Consider the following 22174-nt stretch of genomic DNA (forward strand, 5'->3'; position numbering starts at 1 on the left):
AATTCAGTGAGGTGTTGATAATGGCGTCTTTGTCACCTTAAAGAAATTCTTTACTGACATCAACTCACTACATCCAGTCTCAAAGGTAACAAACTCTCACGACTGTTACAGCGTTTCACATGACCTAGCAGATAGTGTCGGAAGTTCCATGTGGCTTTTCGCGGATGATGCTGTAGTATACAGAGAAGCTGCAGCGTTAGAAAATTGCAGCGTTAGAAAATTGCAGCGAAATGCAGGAAGATCTGCAGCGGATAGGCACTTGGTGCAGGGAGTGGCAACTGACCCTTAACATAGACAAATGTAATGTATTGCAAATATATAGAAAGAAGGATCCTTTATTGTACGATTACACTGTTCTACAAAAAAAAAACCTTTTTTTCTATTTCTGATAAAAATATTGTGATCCTAGTTGTATTTTGAGTGCTGAATTGAAAACTGTTTTTGGTTTTTTTTTCTGTCAGGGATAGTTTATGAGTAATCGCAATTTTATTTCTCTTTTCAGTTTCTGATATAGTGCAGCAAACGTGAGGTGAAATTTGACAAACAAATGCACATCACATTAATGGAGGGTGGGATCTAACATATAACACAGTAACCTTTGTGTATACAATTTGAAGCATTTATTTGACATGAGAAATTACAGAAAATTGACAAACAATGAGCCACTGCCTTGTAATGCACATCACTTTTTTCTCTTGTATTGTGAATCTTTCTTCTCTCGAATGATATTCCAGCAATAATCTGCTAACATAGAAGATACCCACTTCCTTTCATAGCGCCTTTCTATGGTAGAAATGTCTTTATGGAATCTTTCCTCATTTTCATCCGATACGCCCGCATCTCGTGGTCGTGCGGTAGCGTTCTCGCTTCCCACGCCCGGGTTCCCGGGTTCGATTCCCGGCGGGGTCAGGGATTTTCTCTGCCTCGTGATGGCTGGGTGTTGTGTGCTGTCGTTAGGTTTAAGTAGTTCTAAGTTCTAGGGGACTTATGACCACAGCAGTTGAGTCCCATAGTGCTCAGAGCCCCATCATCCGATACGTCACTACAACTCTCTGTGAAGTAGTCCAGATGAGAGTCCCTCATATGTACCTTCAAAGACATATTGCACCGCAAACCCTGATATGCTTTGATCATATCCTTCACCATTGCTTTGTAGTTAGTAGCTCTTCTTCTTCCGAGGAAGTTTTCCGACACCATCTTGAAACAGTCCCATGCGGTTTTTTCTTTATCAGTTAACCATGCTTCAAAATTTGCATCTTTCTGCAGCTCCCTGATTTGTGGGCCCACAAATACAACTTCCTTTATTTTTGCAGCTGAAAGACGGGGGAATTTGGTAGCTAGATACACAAACCCACAGCCTGTTGGATCCATGGGCTTCACGAATTGTTTCATCAAGCCAAGTTTGATGTGAAGCGGTGGAAGTAGTATATATTCAGGAGCTACCAGACTTTCACGTTGTACATTCTTTTCGCCAACTTTCCATCTTCACCTAGGCCATTTCTTTTTCACGTAGTGAGAATTTCGGTCTCGACTATCCCACTCGCAAAGAAAACAGGCGTACTTTGTGTAGCCTTGTTGCATTCCCAGTACCATACCAATTACCTTGAAATCTGCACATATTTTCCATTTGGTTCATTGTATTTTAATGAATTTAGCATCCTTTGTACGAATTCGTAATTCTCTTTTGTCAAAGTAGCATAAGCTACTGGAACAGAGGGTATTTTATTTCCGTTATGGAGCAAAATACCCTTCAGACTTGTTTTCGACGCATCTATGAAAAGTCTCCACTCCTGTGAAATATAAGTGAAGTTCAGCACTTTCATCAGGCCAGCAACGTCATTGCAAAATGTCAGTGCTTCGTCAGTTGAAAAATAAGAAATAAAGGCATGTTCTCTGTGCTTGAGCACATTGATTTTAGTACTTTGGTGCAGTAGATTATACTCTTGTAATCTTGAACCATGCAGCTGCGCCTTTTGTTTACTTAGTCCTAGATCACGTACTAATTCATTTAAATCTGCCTGTGTTAACAAATGTGGCGATGACACTTGTGCAGTGATATAAAGAATCATCATCTGTGATTTCTTCAGTACTACTTATTTCACTGTCACTCGGAATTTGACTTCGAGCTCTTGAAGGTACGGGAAGGTTGTCGGAATGCTGCACTGGCATTCTCGCTGAAGGCAGATCTGGGTAAACAATGTGCCTCTTCGACTTTTTGTTTGTAAAACCCTGAATTTTTGTTAGACAGAAATAACAATCAGTAACATGGTCCTTAGGCTCCCTCCACACCATGGGAACAGCAAACAACGCCACATTCTCTTTACCTTTCCACCACTGAATTAGTTTGCAGTAACATGTACCAAAACAGAAATGTGGTGCCCATTCTTTATCTTGGTCTCCTACCTCTACTCCAAAGTAATGTTTGTATGCTTTCTTTATGAATGAAGAAATTTTCTTCCTATTTCTGGCAAAAGTGAACTTCCCACAGATGTAGCAGAAGTTGTCCGGCTTATATCGACATCCACGACGACGTGGCATTTCTGCAAATTTAAAAATACCACTTTGGTAATACACCTGTATTAAATTAATAGTATGGAACTAGAGGAACGCTGATGTGTAAAAACAAGCAGTCATTTTACCTTCAGCAGCAGGCTCAATCAGTTTACACACAGGAACTAAAAAACTCAACCGTGCTCAGAAATATGACAGTTACTTGTCATCCAAAACACCCTCTCATTAAGACTGACACAAATTGTGCCTAACACCACTGTTGTAAACTCGATGCACCTGCCCCTAGGAGGCGTGAAGCTTTACTGCTGAGGCAGCGACCGGCTGTTGCCGTTCGAGTTAATGAGATGTTTCAGGTGGTCTTAATGACATAGGTGTGGCGGGGGATAACCTAATGATGTCTGATTCTTCCCACCTGCTGTTGCACAAGAAATTATCGCGTTCTATCACTACTGGATGGGGCAACATACCCGTATTTCTCTATAAAGTCTCTGTGTTTGCCATGAATTGTGAATATACATATATATACATATTACATAAAAAGTATCCCTGAGAACGATATTTTGTTTACATATTTGAATTTCCCACGGTAAAATGGTCTAGAAGCACATACTTTAATATCAGAAATAGAACCCATGTCGAACAGTGTTATATGATAGCAGAACAAACACTGGTAACAGTCACTTCTCTACAGTATCTGGAAGTATGCGTATGGAACGATTTGAAGTGCAATGATCATATAAAATTAATTGTTGGTAAGGCGGGTGCCAGATTGAGATTCATTGGGAGGGTCCTTAGAAAATGTAGTCCATCAACAAAGGAGGTGGCTTACAAAACACTCGTTCGACCCATACTTGAATATTGTTTATCAGTGTGTGATCCGTACCAGGTTGGGTTGACAGAGGAGATAGAGAAGATCCAAAGAAGAGCGACGCGTTTCGTCACAGGGTTATTTGGTAAGCGTGATAGTGTTACGGAGATGTTTAGCAAACTCAAGTGGCAGACTCTGTAAGAGAGGCGCTCTGCATCGCGGTGTAGCTTGCTGTACAGGTTTCGAGAGGGTGCGTTTCTGGATGAGGTATCGGATTTATTGCTTCCCCCTACTTATACCTCGCGAGGAGATCAGGAATGTAAAATTAGAGAGATTCGAGCGCGCACGGAGGCTTTCCGGCAGTCGTTCTTCCTGCGAACCATACGCTACTGGAACAGGAAATGGAGGTAATGACAGTGGCACGTAAAGTGCCCTCCGCGACACACCTTTGGGTGGCTTGCGGAGTATAAATGTAGATAGAATGTAGATGTATTCAAAATAAAGCTCATTTGCATTCTCATAATGGGGCTATTAGTACCCCTCTAATGCACTGGCGCGAAATTTGAAGAGACATCATCTTTCAAATGCAGAAACTAGCCTGCTTACTGTCGTTTATGTCGCACAACTCCTGCTTGGCGTTGCGATTCTTTTTTTTTTCCGGCGGTGTATTGGTTACAGAGCTTTCGCGTAAGCAGTAAAAGACACCACTCTATTATGGACCTTGATGCACATTTTATGCTGTTCGTGCGTGCAGTTTCTACACGTAAAACCATTTGTGTAGAGAAAACGTATGTCTACTCGAACTCCGAATCTCCCTAGGTGTATGTTAGGAAGCCGATTTGCTTGTTGGACGAGTGTGGTTCCAGCTTACGAGGAAGTTCACAAAGCATCGAGTAAATGACTTCTTGGCTGTTTGTGTAATGAAGTGCAAGCTATCTTCATGTCCTCCTCCTCTTCAAGAAAATACGTTTTTTAAGAGCTCACTAGATTTGGTGAGGTACAAAGGTGTGATGCTGAGTTGTCTCATCCTTTTCTGGCCATGAGTCATAAGAAAAATCAAATGATTCTACAGCGACTTATACCTTACATTCCTACACCTTTAATAAGTCAGATCGGCTCAAGGCTCTTGAAAACTAAAGTCGTATTACTGACGTCTTCCTTCCCATACACTTAGTCCACGTGCATTTGAATACTTGAAATACTCCCGAAGGTAGTTGGTACACATGTAATATTCTCCCGTTTCTGGCGTAAGTGCGGCCCTTTCTGAAGCCACAGTCTTCGAGGTTACCTGAGTGAAAGTAGTAATGTGCCCATCGGTTTGTTAACCATGTAAACTTTGTTATGTGTGTTATCGTATTTTAATTGTCTTTGTATCGTTTTTCCAAAGGTGGAGATCGAGGACGAGCGCAGTTTTTGCCTAAACGTGTGTGGAAAACCACCTAGGACCACACCCACGCTGCCCGGTGCACCAGACCAACGGTCGTAAATGCGCTGCACGGATTCCATCCGGGCCTGGAATACCTCCCTGTCTCGCACGCTAGTGCGCAGCGCTTTACGGCACACGAGCAGGTCAGTGATTACGTGATTGTTATTACACTCATATATACTGTTAAAATCTGATACCTTCATAGCAGACGCCACACTGTGTGTAGTTTTTACTCCAGTGCTTGTGTTTCCTGTATACTACATAGACGTTGCATTAATTCTCATCAAATCAGTAAAGAAATCTTATTGTTTTTGCATGCCATTATATTCTTTCGATATCGATACTCTTAATGTTTGTTACGATACTATGAAATAATCAGAGACAGATAACAGAACTATCAACGAAAGTATCGATATTTACTCCTATCGGTCCCTGTGCAGAACACTCAGCTCCTTCGAGGGCTGCAGTTTCCCAAGGTATACGGGCCGCAGACTAAATGGTCTGTACGTCCGAGTGAACGGTACAAAATGTGAATATCGTGTGACTAGGGCCTCCCGTCGGGTAGACCGTTCGCCGGGTGCAAGTCTTTCGATTTGACTCCACTTGGGCGACTTGCGCGTCGATGAGGATGAAATGATGATGATTACAACACCCAGTTCCTAAGCGGAGAAAATCTCCGACCCAGCCTGGAATCGAACCCCGGCCCTTAGGATTGACATTCTGTCGCGCTGAGCACTCAGATACCGGGGGCGGACAGAGTGAACGGAGACTAAATGGAACAAGATGCTCGTCAGCGGAGAATGTAGCTTAATTTCACAAAATGATTATTATATGGTGAGAAAGTGATGTCCTGTACAGAGGAATGTTGTAGGAAGAGATCAGTTTAGTGGATACGAGGCCCCTATAGAAGACACGTTAGATGGACGTACAAAACATGGAGTCTTAGTCAGTGATAGGAGGAACAGTATTAAGCCATAGGCATACAAGGAGTTTTTTACTGGAACCGAATTCGCGATTTTTGAGGGATTAATTTCTTCGTCATCTTCACAAGCGATAATGCTGACCTGCAACACCCGCCGCTGTACTGGGCCACCAAAGTCTAAGGATCTGAATCCTATGGACAACGACTGTGATGCGTTGGGGAGACGAAGTGCAGCCGCTACCAGGACTCTTCGAGGCCTGGGCAGAGATCTTTCCAGAAATGACACTGGTGCCCTTAGAGCATCTCATAGGATCTCTGTGGCTGCTCGGCGTAAACAAATACCTTAATAAATGTTTAGTTGTTGTGGAAGGGATTTTACATAATTTATACAGTCTTTACCTTGTTTTTTAATTCTTCCGATACCCCGTTCAGCTCATATTATCTTACTCATAGATTATACTTATTGGAGAATTCGAGGACATTGCATCAGTCCTTATAGGGCGATCTGAAGATTATATTTTTCTTGAAGAATCAAGTTTGGCAAGATCACCAGTAACACTTTTATTACTATTACCGGTTTCGAAACATGCGATGATGACAGCATACATCTGTCTAAATCAGTAACTCTAATAAAAAGAATTACTAGCGATCTTCGCAAACTTCATTCGTCATAAACAATGTATTATTTACATGATTGGTCCTTTGAAACTGCAACATAGGTATCGAATATGTAATTTGAGAAGTTTCGCCCTGAGAAAATTGCTCTATACTGAGATGACAAAAGCCATGGGATGCCTCCTAATATGTAAATAATACATTGTTTATGACGAATGAAGTTTGCGAAGATCGCTAGTAATTCTTTTTATTAGAGTTACTGATTTAGATAGATGTATGCTGTCATCATCGCATCCTTTTTCTCGCGTGGTGCAGCAACTAGTCGTGGCTTGGACTCAAAGAGTAGTTGGAAATCCCCTGCAGAAACATTAAGCTGTGCTGCCTCAATAGCCGTCCATAACTGCGAAAGTTTTGCCGGTGCAGTATTTTGTGCATCAACTGACCTCTCGATTATGTTCCATAAATGTTCGACGGGTGGCCAAAACATTCGTTCGAATTGTCCAGAATGTTCTCCAAACCAATTGCGAACAATTGTGGTCCGCTGACATAGCGCATTGTCATCCAAAAAAAGTCCATTGTCGTTTTAGAACATGAAGTCCATGAATGGCTGCAAATGGTTTGGAAGTAGCCGATCATAACCACTTCCAGTCAATGATCCGTTGTGTTGGACCAGAGGATCCGGTTAATTCTATGTAAACACAGCCCACACCATTATGTTACCACTACCAGCTTGCACAGTGCCTGGTTGATAACTTGGGTCCGTGTCTTCGTGGGTCTTTGGCACTCTCGAGAACTACCAACAACTGTTACCAACTGAAATCGGGACTTATCTGACTAGGCGCGGTTTTCCAGTCCTCTAGGGTCCAACCAACATGGTGACGAGCCCAGGAGGGGCGCTGCAGGCGATATCGTGCTGTAAGCAAAGGCACTCGCGTCGGTCGACTGCTGCCATAACCCATCAACGCCAATTTTCACGGCTCTATCCTAACGGATACGATAGCCGTACGTCCCACAGCGATTTCTGTGGTTATTTTACGCAGTGTTGCTTGTCCGTTAGATCTGACAGCTCTATGCAAACGCCGCTGCTCTCGGTCAAGTGAAGACAGTCGCCTGCTACGTTGTCCATGGTGAGAGGTAATGCCTGATATTTCGTATTTTCAGCACACTGAAACTGTGGATCTCGGAATATTGAATTTCCTAACCATTTCGGAAATGGAATGTCCCATGAGTCTAGCTCCAACTATCATTCCGCGTTCAGAGTTTGTTAATTCCCGTCGTAGGGCTGTAATCACGCCGGAAACCTATTCAACTGATTCCGCTAATGCACTGCCCTTTTACACGTCGTGTACGGGATACTATCGCCATCTGTATATCTGCATATCGCTCTCCCATGACTTTTGTCACCTCAAGGCATGAAGAGTTACCATGTAAAAAGGAAATGATCAACAACAAACATAGAATGTTTTACCACCACCTGCAGCGCTGCAACTACCACCAATAACAATAACAACCCCCGAGCCAGCAACACTGAAACCACCACACAAATTCGTACGGCAGGTACCACGGCGAGACGATGAATGACAGGTGGCGCTAAGATATTTCGGAAGTAGCCTGCTACTCATCCGTAACCTATAAACACAGCAGAAGCCTGTCGCCGCAACGAAGCAAATGTAGCAGTTAGCTTGTTCTGGCAGCCAGTGCCAGTCACTGTGACGAACTCTAAACCCGGAAAGCAGCTGCGTCCGGTGGAACTGGCCGTATCAGGCTGTGATCTCTGGCACACTCTGACAGAGGGCGTCAGCGAGTGACAGCTGGCGCAGAGCTGCGCCGGTCGCAGACATACACACACACGTGGCGACCGCGTGGGGCCGGCCGTCTGATAACCTCCAGCAGTCCTATAACGAGCTCAAGTTGCACGGCATTTTGTGACGAATCTGTACAGTTAAAAACACAACCATGCACTTTCAAAAAAATGCATGATGTATGTTAATAATTTTGCAAAAACAGACTATGTCTGATGGGAAACCGCAATCACTGGTTATACAAGGTTAATTATAATCCGTCTTCATTGCAAAAATGTTTATTCACATGGCCGGTTTCGGTCTAGAGGAACCGGTCACGTGAATAAACATTTTTGCAATCAAGACGGATTATAATTAACATTGTATGTTAATAAGATTGTATATCGCCGACCGGAGTCGCCGAGCGGTTCTAGGCGCTACAGTCTGGAACCGCGCGACCGCTACGGTCGCAGGTTCGAATCCTGCCTCGGGATGGATGTGTGTGATGTCCTTAGGTTAATTAGGTTTAAGTAGTTCTAAGTTCTAGGGGACTGATGACCTCAGAAGTTAAGTCCCATAGTACTCAGCCATTTTGAAGGTAGTATATCAGTGTTGTGCAACTCAGGCTGGTAGTTTAGTTATGGTATATAATCACATTTTAGATCCTGAAGCTGCTCTTCTTTTCCGTGTTTGCATAAAGGGTTTGAGAGAAATTCTGCCTTATGCAAGACAAATTGATTAGTTTTGATTTGCCCAAACATGTCTGTGCTATTCTCTGTATTTTTTCATTTATATATTTTTTCCTCGCATGACGCTGTCAGTTATGTACGTTGATACTTCGTATCTGCCTCGCATTAAACAACTTTTTTTTTCCTTTCATGCTGTGGGATTGGTTGACAATTTTTCTATAATTGTCTTTGGCTGCTACACAAGCATACATTTTATCAACAAACCACAAGATTTCTGCCGCCATTTCAGATGTTGTTACAGCTGTAATCGAATAAATGCAAATGGTTTTCCCGCATCACGTTACCTGCTCTCTAACAAACCATATAGTACATTTTCATATAGTAGATTTTTATCAGGTAGCCTATTTGATACTTTGTACGTATATTCACATTTCATCAATATATGCGTACTTCAACGAAGTTCTACAATTGCTTCGCGTATGGCACTTTATACATCACGAACACTCTGAGATATAATGGTTGTTTAAATACGAAATGTCTTCTACCACAAATGTCTCTAGTTGCTAATAACCAGAGTATAATGTTGCTCGTCGGTAATAAGTGTTCCGCTTTTAAATTTCCTCCTCTGTTCTCATTAGAAGCAAGTGAAAAGCGTCAACTGGCGTCTGTGCCAAGTTTAGGAATGCCAGTAATGCTATGGAAGACTGGTGCTGCAATTCAATGTGCAGTATTTCTCAGCTTGGCAAATTTTATTCGTCAAATGTTTGAGTGGAGTGAAAACAAGAGTTACTAAAAATACACAATGGATTTTTTACCGAAATTTCATAGCCAAACAACGAGAGGGTTCAAAATGGTTCAAATGGCTCTGAGTACTATGGGACTCAACTGCTGTGGTCATAAGACCCCTAGAACTTAGAACTACTTAAACCTAACTAACCTAAGGACATCACACACATCCATGCCCGAGGCAGGATTCGAACCTGCGACCGTAGCGGTCGTGCGGTTCCAGACTGTAGCGCCTTTAACCGCTCGGCCACTCCGGCCGGCAAACAACGAGAGGGAAATGACAAATAGAACATGAAATGGACCAGCGTGAGGTCTAGCTTCGCAAACAAAAAAGTTTATTTGCTTGAAAGTAATCAATGTAATTATAAAACTTAGTAATTTGGTGGGAAAATTGAAATATTTTATGAAAAGTTACTGCCAGCTATGTAAATTAAATGTCAACAAGTTCATCTCTTCAATGTCTCGTTTTTATGTGCATAAAATGTTGCGTTGTTTTAATTTTTATGTGTTAAAAATATTTTGAAACAAAAAATTGAAAAGAAAGAAAACGATCAAATGATTTGTGAAATGATTTGTCAAAGAGTAAAAAATAAAACAGATTAGGGAAATATTTGACGCATCATTGAGTGATGCTCGAAATCGTATACGGCAAACGAGGTGCCGACTGAGAGTTTTAAAGTTCAAGTTTTAGCTTAGAATTTCATATTTTTAAAGACTACAAGGGGATATTTAAGTGGTGGGTGACAAAATTCATGAGATACCTCCTAATATCGTGTTGGACCCTCTTTTACCCCGTGTAATGCAGCAAATCGACTGTGGCATGTATTCCATACGTCGTTGTTTGGGATCATGAAGTTCACGAGTGGCTGAAAATGGCCTCCTGGTAGCTCTGTTGGACCAGAGGACCCAGCCTACACCATTATGGAGCCACCGACAGCTTGCACAGAACCTTGTTGACCTTGGCTTCGTCGGATCTGCGCCACACTCGAACCCTACCATCAGCTCTTACCAACCGAAATCGGCACTCATCTGACCAGGCCACGGTTTTTCAGTCTACTAGGGTATAACAGAAATGTTGCCTGCCCAGGAGATGCGCTTCTGGCAATATGGCGACAGGTAGTGCCTGAAAGTTGGTATTCTCGGTACGCTCTTGACACTGTGGATGGCGGAAAACTGAATTCCCTAACAGTTTCCGAATTGTAATCTCCCATACGTCTAGCTCCAATTACCGTTCAAAGTCTTAATTCCCGTCGTGCGGCCATAGACACGTCAGAAACCTTCTCACATGAATCACCTACCACAAATGACTGCTCCGACAATGCACCGCCCTTCTATACTTTGTGTACGTTACACTGCCGCCATCTGCATACGTGAATATCGCTATTCCATTGCTTACGTCACCACAGTGTATAACCCATGCAGTGTCATTCGATGTACGTGCTATGAAATATGATACATAGGTGTGTCAAATGCTTGCTACAACGTATTTTATTTCTTACTTTTAGACACATCACTTTACAAAACGTTTGGCCGTTTGTTTAGAAATTATTCTTATTTTTATTTTAACTTTGTGGCTGGACCCTCGCTGTTGCAACAGTAGTTAGTTAAGCCACGGAAGAGAAGTCATCTGGGTCGGAATTATTGCTACTAAACAAAAGAACATTCTTCATTTAGCTAGATGCATAGTTCCATATTGTGGAGCAATATGCTGTGCTGAGAGCTCCACATAAATCGTGCGTGTTCTCTTTGGCGGCGTCTGTGCCTTCCGAGTCTTTTCCGCTGAAGGAAAGGAAGGGAACAGAAGGTTAGGGTTTGACGTGCCGCCGGCAACGAGATCATTACGGATCAAGTGTGGATACGAACTGTGATACTATGAAAAAGGAAACTGGCAGAGACATATCTGACGCTGCATTTGTCTAACGTGATTGAGTAAAACCAAGGAAAATCTAAATCTGGGTGATCGGACGTTGATTTGATCCATCGTCCTCCCGAATCCAAGTCCAGTATCTTACCTATGCACCGCCACGCATGCTGATCGCGGCAGTAAATCAAACGTTTACTACATGGGGATTAAAACTCCCCATGAAAAGCATCGAAATCTAATGAGAAAAAGATGACTGATAGGAGTGCTTGATATTGCAAAATATAAGTAAGTACCACTTCAGGAAACACCAAACAAACAATGTTTTATGTATTTTTATTTACAGTAATAAGTGTTTCGAGCTTTCGCCCTTCTTCAGCTAGTGTAATGCATGTTTAAATCTTCTTTAGCACGTCATTAAAACATCGACTGCAATTTGGATGCTGCAGCTGTCCTGTGCAAAATAACAATTTTGTTTATCTATTACACTTCGCGATTTGTGTGTTTACAATGCAGGGAGAATTTTTTCTCCGTGTACAAACTCTAGGGATTAATCGATGAGAGGATACGGAACAAAAAAGGTCTAAGGAACTTATGTCCGGAAATGCTTGGTTTCCATACTAGAGATCATTTATTCAGTCATACACTGTTACAGAGACTGCAGTCTAATATGTGCTATACCATGCAGCCACAGTTACAGTATGTGATGAAAATGGTTTCCAATTGCCTCAACGCTTGCGTGTACTCGCCGTAGCGTGTTCTGTCTCACACGTTCACATCTGTCAGGCTGCATCTCGACAGTGTCAAATGCAGCGTGAATACTCTGCTCCAGTGTCTCCACATCTGGAATGGGTTCTGCATCCACTACACTACTGAGATGGCTCCATAAACAGAAATTACACGGGATGAGATCCGGTGATATCGCTTCCCACGCCCGGGTTCCCGGGTTCGATTCCCGGCGGGGTCAGGGATTTTCTCTGCCTCGTGATGACTGGGTGTTGTATGTTGTCCTTAGGTTAGTTAGGTTTAAGTAGTTCTAAGTTCTAGGGGACTCATGACCATAGATGTTAAGTCCCATAGTGATCAGAGCCATTTGAATCATTTTTTGAGATCCGGTGAACGAGCAGGCCATGTAACTGGACCCCCTCGTCCGTTCCATCGACCGGGGAAGACACGATTGAGAGGCGTCCGGAGGTTACCGGCGAAGTGCGCTGGAGCACCATCATGTAGCAGCCACATAACCCTTCGAATCATCAATGGCACTTCTTCGAGCAGCCTATGTTAAGTCACTGGAAAGAATCGCCGATAGTTTAGGACTGTTAGGTGACGTGAAATGAAGACTGGTCCCAAAATACATTCACCAATTATCTTGGCCCACACATTCCGGCTGCACCGATGCTGATGATTCGCTGTCACCGTACCATGGGGGTTCTGCACCTATCCCACAGATGACTGTTATGAAAGTTTAAGATACTACTTCGCGTAAAGGTGGCCTCATCTGTGAATAGGATGGATGACACAAATTCAAGAGTCGTGGTTGCCTGGTGAAGAAACCAGTGACAAAACTGCTCCCGATGTGGAAAGTCTGTTGTTAGTAAGCCCTGCGCACTCTGTGATAACGGTAGCATCAAGTTGTAATAGAGACTGTCCCACACTCTCGTCTGGCTTACCCTGTACTGGCGGTCCAACTGCCTGGTACTGACACGGCAGTCCCCTTCCACAGTGTTAATCACATTTTCCTCCAGGTCTGGTGTCCGAACGTTTCGGGTATGTCCTTCATGATACCCTGCTTCCTGAAACGACAAAGTCTCAGACAAACGGCGAAACACTGTTGCAAACATTGAACGCTGTAGTTTGTTTCGGCGGGGATAGGACTCCTGATACAACCTTGACCGCCGCCCGTTGCCATTTTCCTTTCCGTAAGTGAACACCATGTCGGCAAGTTCTCGATTCAAATACGGAACCATTGTGTACAACGCTGTACCACATCCACTAAAAGGTGAGTCAGCACGAGAAATGAATAGGAAACATTACCAATTACTATGGCAGGAGAGAGCGTTATGGCACGTGGTATGGGGAACAGTACCAACCTCTAGGAGGAAACCACGCATATTGTACTGTAAGTGTGGTTGCATGGTACAGCGCATTTAGACCACAGTTTCTGTAACAAAGTATGACTGAATAAATTATCTCTGGCGTGGTAACCATTCATTTCCGGTCATTAGACTTGTTTTGTCCCGTATCCTTTCATCGATCAATCCTGGAGTTTGTACAAGGTGGGAAAAGATCATCCTGTATATTACTAGTTCGATGCACTTGCTATTCTGCTTGGTGGTGCTTCTATTTCCCGGATTAATGAGCGTTGTTTAAGTCGGAAAAATATGTTTACAGTTAAAGTTACACTTTGCTTACAAGTTCCCAAAGCACTGATAAAGTCGTTTTGGTGTATACAGTTGATGTATTAATTGAAACTTTTGAATGATTCAAAATTGAAATTGCTCTACACGCAATGTATAGAAATAGTTTCGCGTACTTTACGGTCTTTTTATAATGGCATTAGCAATTGCTATGCATGGTTATTCACCAAGTGCAGTGTTGACTGGTTAACTGAACTATGTCAAATATTACAAAAATAACGCAGTACATTTTATATAAAAGGCTTAACATTACATACTTAACGCACAGTTAATAAATTTGACGTATTGGAGTGACATTTAGTATGAATAAAGGCAGAATAACTGACTTACATGATGCAAAGCTGCTGTATACACTGGATGGTCCCACACTGGATATGAAAACAGAAATACCTGCATGGTCTTTCGTTTATATGATTTTTGCGATGTAAGAAAATACGCCAGTCGGCAACATGGCAGATACTGCGCTGTTTTTTGGGCACCACAGAAAGGAAAAGTGTGTATGCGACGCTTCTAAATACAGAAAATAGGAGCAACAACAACCAGAATAGAAAGTAAGTGTACCTAACGAGTTATACATTGTAAACGAGCTACTCGCTAAGTACATAATCAAAATTGTTATGTTGCACAGGACAGCTGCAGTACCCAAACTGCAATCATATTTTTAACGATGTGCTAAATGAAGATTTAAATTTGTATTACCCCAGCTGATGAAAGCCCGAGTTGTATTGGTATAAATCAAATATACAAAATTTGGCTGGTTCCTGGATTTCTTAAAGTAATATAATCCACATCCGTGGAATTCAACAACCATTAACAATGGATAAATTAATGTAATTAGATAGATTTTATTTTCTTCAGCAAAAATTAACAGAGACTTGTCGAGACCTTGACATGTGGTCTGATGTCACATGCAAACAGCTTTTTTACATGGTAAACCCATGGATTTACTTTTGTCCTTAAACTGCAGTGTCGCAATCTCGACCCAAGCTTTCTTCCCAGGGCCTAACTGTACAGACGACCTGCGTGTCAGCAGGAAACAGCTTTCCTCGGCGCTGCACCGACGGCGTGCTTAAGTACATCTGTCCAAGAAAAAACAATTCATTATGCCTCCGCGCCAATGATATGTCACAGCAATTTCTGTTCTCACGTACTTCACGTCTGCCTTTACGTCTATCTTCATCCCGCAGGAAACGTTCTCTACGCCAGGCATTAATCAACAGACGAATGAAATGCCACCGAAGTTAACGCACTAAAGCTGTGTCTGAGAAGAACGGCGTTGATTCGCCGTTTCAACCACTCTGAATTATATTTCACATCTACATCTGTGCTGCGCAACTACAGAACACTTCTGGTACCAGTATCGCTCCCCCCTTCCCCGTTCCATTCGTGAATGGTGCACGGGAAGATAGATAGTTGGTAAGCCATTGACTCAGTTCGAATCTATCCAATTTACCTTCATCGCTTTTTCGTGAGATATACGTAGGAGGAAGCAACGTCCATGTTGACTCTCCAACGAACGTCAGCTCTCAGAATTTTATCAGTAAACCGCACCTCAATGCACAATGCCTGTCTTGTAGAGTCTACCAGAACAGTTGGCTTAGCATTTCCGCTACGCGTTAACGGTTGCTAAACTTGTAACGTAGCCCAGTGTTTCTCTTTGGATCTTCTCTATTTCCGATATCTTCCTGTCTGGGTGAGTGTCCCACACTGATGAACACAAGAGTCAATTGAAAGAGAGTTTTGAAAGCCATCACTCTCGTGTGTGGACTTCTCTTACTTAGGTTTCTTAAAATGAATCTCAGTCTGCATCTACCTTATTCGTAATTAATTTAATGTGGTCGAGCCATTTAAAAATCGCTCCGCCTACATACTCCCAGATACTTAATTAATGTGACTGCATCTTGTGGTTATTGTGAAATCGTGTGATCGTACATTAATTTCACGGTGCGCCAAATTCATATTCTTGAAGAAAACACTTTGTTTCACAAATAACCTATCATCCAGCGGACGTTGGTCTATCGAATGTTCATACGATTTTGAAACGCTTCCCTGTTGGTTTTTGAACGTTTTTGAACACATTCTAAGTTGATACCTGAACGAATCGTAAGTTGATTTTTGAATGCGTGCACGGTGTACGTGATGTCTCCGCCAGGGGAATCCCCGTCGCATCTAGAAATAAAAAACTTTCCAGCCGACAAAAGGGGACGAGGCTGTAAGTGATGAGCGGAATAGACCCGAATGGCTGAATGCCATTCGCTGTTTGTTTATGTGGCTCATTGGGTGTGCGAATGATAAGCGTTGTTATAAATATTAGTGAAATCCACAGATTCAGGCTACCAGAGTGGACATGAAGGAAAAACAGGAATAACAGACAAGAAATACACGTATTATCTTCTCGGTGTATCCAAGAAAATGAGCCGGCCGGAGCGGCCGAGCGGTTCTAGGCGCTACAGTCTGGTGCCGCGCGACCGCTACGGCCGCAGGTTCGAATTCTGCCTCGGGCATGGATGTGTGTGATGTCCTTAGGTTAGTTAGGTTTAAGTAGTTCTAAGTTCTAGGGGACTGATGACCTCAGGAGTTAAGTCCCATAGTGCTCAGAGTCGTTTGAACCAAGAAAATGAAATTTTGACAGAAAATTTTTGCCAGATCGCTACACTACTGAGGACCAGTTGTACAACCCTCGGCTGGCAGCCGCTTACGTTCTGTTCTCGGAATAGCGCAGGAAACGCGCTGTACAAACACTTAACAAAGCCTAACGTGGGATAACTAAACTGGTGCTTCCAGCAGGGTTGGTGAAGTTAATCGGACAGTAAGTTTTGACAATTGCAGTAATAGCTACAGAATTAGTAACGACAAGATTGTTAGATGAAGAAGCAAAAGAAACGGAGACATCACTTAAATTACGAGGGTTGACAAAGAAGTTAATGCACCGCATTATTTTTTTTCGAAAATTCTTTATTGAACATAATGAGAATTACACACACGAAAGAATTGTGTTTTACCTACACATCCTACTTTTCCACATAAACTCCACCCCGTTCTATGGCCTTTCCTCTACCGCGAAACAGAGGTGTGTATGCCCTGTCGTTACCTATCCTTGTCCCGGTGCCGGAGCCAGTGCTTCACTGTGTGAATTACCTCCTCATCGTCCTCAGAATGTCTTCCACGAATGGCATCCTCTAATGGCCCAAACAAGAGGAAGCTCGCTGGAACTTGTCAGGTGTGACAGCCGTGGATGGTCTCCCCGACCGCTGCAAATTTTGGAGCTCCACCGAACCGCCTTCTGAAGGCCTCACCCTCCGTGCCCAGCGACTAACTGAACTTCTGTAGACAGCAGGTGCTCCATAGACTTTGAACAAGCGTTTGTGAATATTCCCCACAGTTTCTTTCTCTGCAGTGAGAAATCAATGACGGCACGTTGCTTGTAACGTACATCACCTACAGACGCCACTTTGAAACTGTCCTGCAGCTACGCTATCTGTCGGAAGTGACGGAAACTTTGCACGCTCACTCAGGAGACTTCAAGTAACACATACGTAAAGTTTCGCATTCGTAGCATTGTTTTCGGCTGAGAATAAAAATGCGGTGCATTACTTTCTGGCCGGCCGCTGTGACCGAGCGGTTGTAGGCGCTTCAGTCCGGAAACGCGCTGCTGCTACGGTCGCAGGTTCGAATCCTGCCTCGGGCATGGATGTGTGTGATGTCCTTAGGTTACTTAGGTTTAAGTAATTCTAAGTGTAGGAGACTGATGACCTCAGATGTTAAGCCCCATACTGCTTAGAGCCATTTGAATCATTACTTTCTGGGCAACCCTCGTATATGGAAGACTATGACAATTTCAAATTTATATAAAACTACTACTACTACTACTACTACTACTACGACTACTACTTCTTTTCGATCTCATGCTTAAGAAAGTGGAGCATATGAGTGAAATGTGAACCTATTTCCTAGCATAACGCTTCTTATTTGCAGTACGCCTCATAGGCATTTGATATTTGTGCTTCGGGAATTACATTCTGTCTTGTTATTCGTATAAATGAAGTAGATACAAGTGACCATTTGTGCCAAAACAGCCTTGCTTAATCTGCGCGTGTTGCAAATGCTGCAATATTAGGAAGGCCTATTTCGCTTTCATCTAGCAAACAGTGACAAAATAGACGTAATCAAATCAAGAACCCACACCACATTTTCAGTATCAGACATCGATATTTTGATTTTTCACTTAGCAAAACGTTTGACAAACTAGGATGTGGTCATAGATTCTTGTGCAGAAAGGAAAGCGCGCCGTGTAAAGCTGCAACAAGATTAAAGAGAAAAAAATGCTGGGACCTAAGGTTTGAAGAAATGTTTATTGTCTTGATTGTGTCTCATCTTTACTGCTTTTATGTTTCCTATATTTAATTTTATATCACGCAAAAGAGAAAGTTATTAGCTAATCGGCAATAAAGAGTGCAAATTTTCTGAAGAATTCTCATTCTCCTGGTCACAAATAATCCCACCAGTATTAATTGTGAGTTTTTTCCCTTAAGGGGGGTAGGATATCAAACCGGCTGACTGGGAGCGAGAGAGGCTCCACTGGGCATTTTAATTTCCACTGTCCGGAAAGTAGGTTTGATGGCTTCCATTACAAAATACACACGTCTGAATCCCGCAGAGCGAAATACAGTGACGTGCGACGGAAGAATGCTGTATGAAGAGGCGTGGCACTGCACTTGGGCACACTTAAGACCAAATAACGTTTCTTACATTTCCTCGAACATGTACGTTATATATATCAAACTGTTGAAAGATGTGCGCTACAAAATGCTCATAGTTTTGAAGAAGGGATTTTTTACAAATTTTTGACGTCCTATCTCAAAAGCTCAAGGGGGAGAGGGGGCGCCACAATCAAGTTTTTAATCCGGTTCGGAAATATCGTAGACCCGGGGCTGTGTGTGTGTGTGTGTGTGTGTGTGTGTTTTGAGGATCTGCCAACCCGTGCCACATGCGCCGATCACCAACATTTCGTTGTAATTTTGTTGTAACAGCATCAAAAATGGTTCAAATGGCTCTGAGCACTATGAGACTTCTGAGGTCATCAGTCCCCTAGAACTTAACTAACCTAAGGACATCACACACATCCATGCCCGATGCAGGATTCGAACCTGCGACCGTAGCGGTCCCGCGGTTCCACACTGAAGCGCCTAGAACCGCACGGCCACACCGGTCGGCGTGTAACAGCATCACTTGCTAACAACTTCAGAGAAACTTCCTGCGTTATTCGCTCCATCACGTACGTATGTATTTTGTTCATTATGCGACAGTACGCAACAGGGCAAAAGTCTGGCTCGGGGCGAGTCCGTAATTTGTGTGTTCGGTGTGGCAATGTTGTCCGCGCTCGCCCTGCGGTATGAAGGGAGGGACAGGGGGTGTGTCCGCTGTTGGTTTCTCGCAGCATATCAGATAGCAACGGGCAGACGACATTTGCCGTAGCAAGAGACGAAGGAACACTGTCACGACCAAATTATCACACTACAGCCCTATCTAGACCTGTGGCTGCGCTAAGGATCAGTCTGTCAGCAACATCTCTCTTCATCTTCGAAAGACACTTTCTTTTTTGCTGCCTTCTGGGTCTCGTGTATGTTTATACCTCGGAAGCCAACTTAGCGGCCGAGGCAGGGCTTTTCGCCCTTCCTTGGTGCATTCGCAAACGGTGCGTCGGAGCTTTAATTGCTCTGATTTTCGCGTCGTGGTCCTTCTGCCTGGCGTTTGTGGACGACATATTAGGGGATCCAGTGAAAAAAACATGCTGCTCTTAAAAATACAGGGTGAACATAAAGTCTTTCCCTGATTACAAAAATTTTTTTCTAAGGAAATATGCTGGATACAGCTTTGCGGTGTCTTGCAAATGGTAGCTTAACTTACGGTAACTTCGTGGGTTAAGCTAACGTTTGCAACAAATCGCACAGCAGTATTTAGCGTAGGTCCTTAGAAATAAATTTTTGTAATCAGGGAAAGACTTTATGCTCTCCCTGTACATTATCTATCTTCTCTATAAATCCAGCCTGTGAACAACACTCAAGAATCGGTCGAACGAGTGTTTAGTAAGCCACAATTATTTGTGCATTCATTGCGCGACCTGACGTTTTTGACTCTAGTAGTAGAGGGTGAGTCAGCGTAATGGAGGGGCGTTCTGGACTCACTGTTTTCTCCTACAGCAGTAGTCTAGTTAGAAGAGAGAAGTGGACGATGCAACACCTTGCGCTCGTAGTGCAGACGTTCTTTAAAAATGCAGAGTCCGCGACCGCCACTCAGAGGAAGTTCCGTCTCCAATTCAATGTTCCACATAATGGTGCAGTTCCGACCCGCAATACGTACCATTCTGCTTGGGTTAAGAACTTTCGCGAGACAGATTCTGCATAGAAGAAAAAAAGCGGGAGGCATTATAAAGCTGGCCACATCACCTGAAAACATTGAAGTTATGCATCACGCATTTCAGCAGAACCCTAACCGATCTGGAAGACGACACGTGCAGTATTCTTGGGTTATCGAATTCGTCCGTTCGACGCCATTTCACATGGTCTAAATTTTCATCCCTACAAAACTGCGATTGTTCAGGAATCGAAGCCTCAAGATTTCGTGAGGCGGAGATGTTTTGCTGAAGTAATGAAAGATGTTCGAAGAAGAACCTGGAATTGTGATTTTAATGTCAGATCAGACTCATTTTTACCTAAACAGCACTGTTAACTGCCGGCCGCTGTGGTCGAGCGGTTCCAGGCGCTTCAGTCCGGAACCGCGCTGCTGCTAGGGTTGCAGGTTCGAATCCTGCCTCGGGCATGGGTGTGTGTAATGTCCTTAGGTTAGTTAGGTTTAAGTAGTTCTAAGTTTAGGGCACTAATGACCTCAGATGTTAAATCCCATAGTGCTTGGAGCCATTTGCATTTTTGGCAGTGTTAATAAACAAAACTGTTGTTACTGATCTCCAAACAACCCTCAGCAACTGCATCATCACCTACTGCATTATGATAGGATTGCAGTGTGGGATGGATTATGGGAACTTTGTGTCGTAGGGCGAAAATGGGAGAGCCGTTACCGTGAATTCGGAGTTATTTGACCATGTTGCTTGAATTTCTCGTTCCAGAACTTCGTCGACGTGGCGTAAATTGTCGAAGTGTTTAGTTTCAGAAAGACGGTGCGACAGCTCACTCTTCCAACGTGTGTATGGCTGAAGTAAGGGAGTTGTCTCTGCGAAAGTGATATCCAACAGAGAATATGTTGACTGGACGCCCCACTCTCCGGACCTTACTCCATGTGACTTTCTTGTAGGGCTTCATCAAGAACAAAGTGTACATCAGTAAGCCACGTACTGTGCTTCAATTAAAGGATACCACCGAGCCAGAGATTCGTGCTGTATCCCATTACATATTAGAGAAAGGGAGGGCAAACTTTGCGCAGAGTGTCAACAAGTGTGGCGAAAGAGAGGGCCAGTACTTCAGGACATTATCTTTCACAAATAATTAATTTCTGTCAAAATTAACGTATAAGATGTCATTCAGTGAGTATCCTTTGAAATAAATCATCTTAAAATGTCACTGTGTACTATAGATTCAAAAACCATCAGACAACGCTGGCTCACCCTGTACTTCTCCAATGGATCTCAGCATGGCATCTCCTTTTCCTACAACTAGTTTTAGGAGTTCATTACATTTAATGTCGCTCTGGACGGCATTGCTGGGCATTTCTACAGTAGTTACTGATTCCAGCGATTTATCGCCAATAGTGTAGTGGATCTCTTTAGCTACTTACAGGCAATTTGTTACATTTATTTACGTTCAGAGACAACTGAAAGTCCTCAGAACAGTCATCGATCCTCCCCAGGTTTTGCTGCATTTCGCTACAGTCTGCATTGCAACATCCCTGTAGACAACAGCAGCATCTGCGAACAGCCGCGCAAGCCTGTTGATCATTTATACAAAAAATTCAAATGTGTGTGAAATCTTATCGGATTAACTGCTAAGGTCATCAGTCCCTAAGCTTACACACTACTTAACCTAAATTATCCTAAGGACAAACACACACACACACACACACACACACACACACACATGCCCGAGGGAGGACTCGAACCTCCGCCGGGACCAGCCGCAGAGTCCATGACTGCAGCGCCAAGACCGCTCGGCTAATCCCGCGCGGCCAATATGAATCGTCCAAAACCCTGTAATACTACCCATACGCAGATTAAAATTAGGCGAAATACAGTCGCTGAAGCTACTATCCTCGCAGATCCATCAGCTGAAGAGGTCTCACCCATACCCCTGTAAGCCAATGATCCCAACCAACTTACCCATTCATTTTAAGCGGGTTCATTTGCCGATG

Source organism: Schistocerca cancellata, chromosome 2 (genome assembly GCF_023864275.1).
Source record: "Schistocerca cancellata isolate TAMUIC-IGC-003103 chromosome 2, iqSchCanc2.1, whole genome shotgun sequence".
Classification (NCBI taxonomy): domain Eukaryota; kingdom Metazoa; phylum Arthropoda; class Insecta; order Orthoptera; family Acrididae; genus Schistocerca; species Schistocerca cancellata.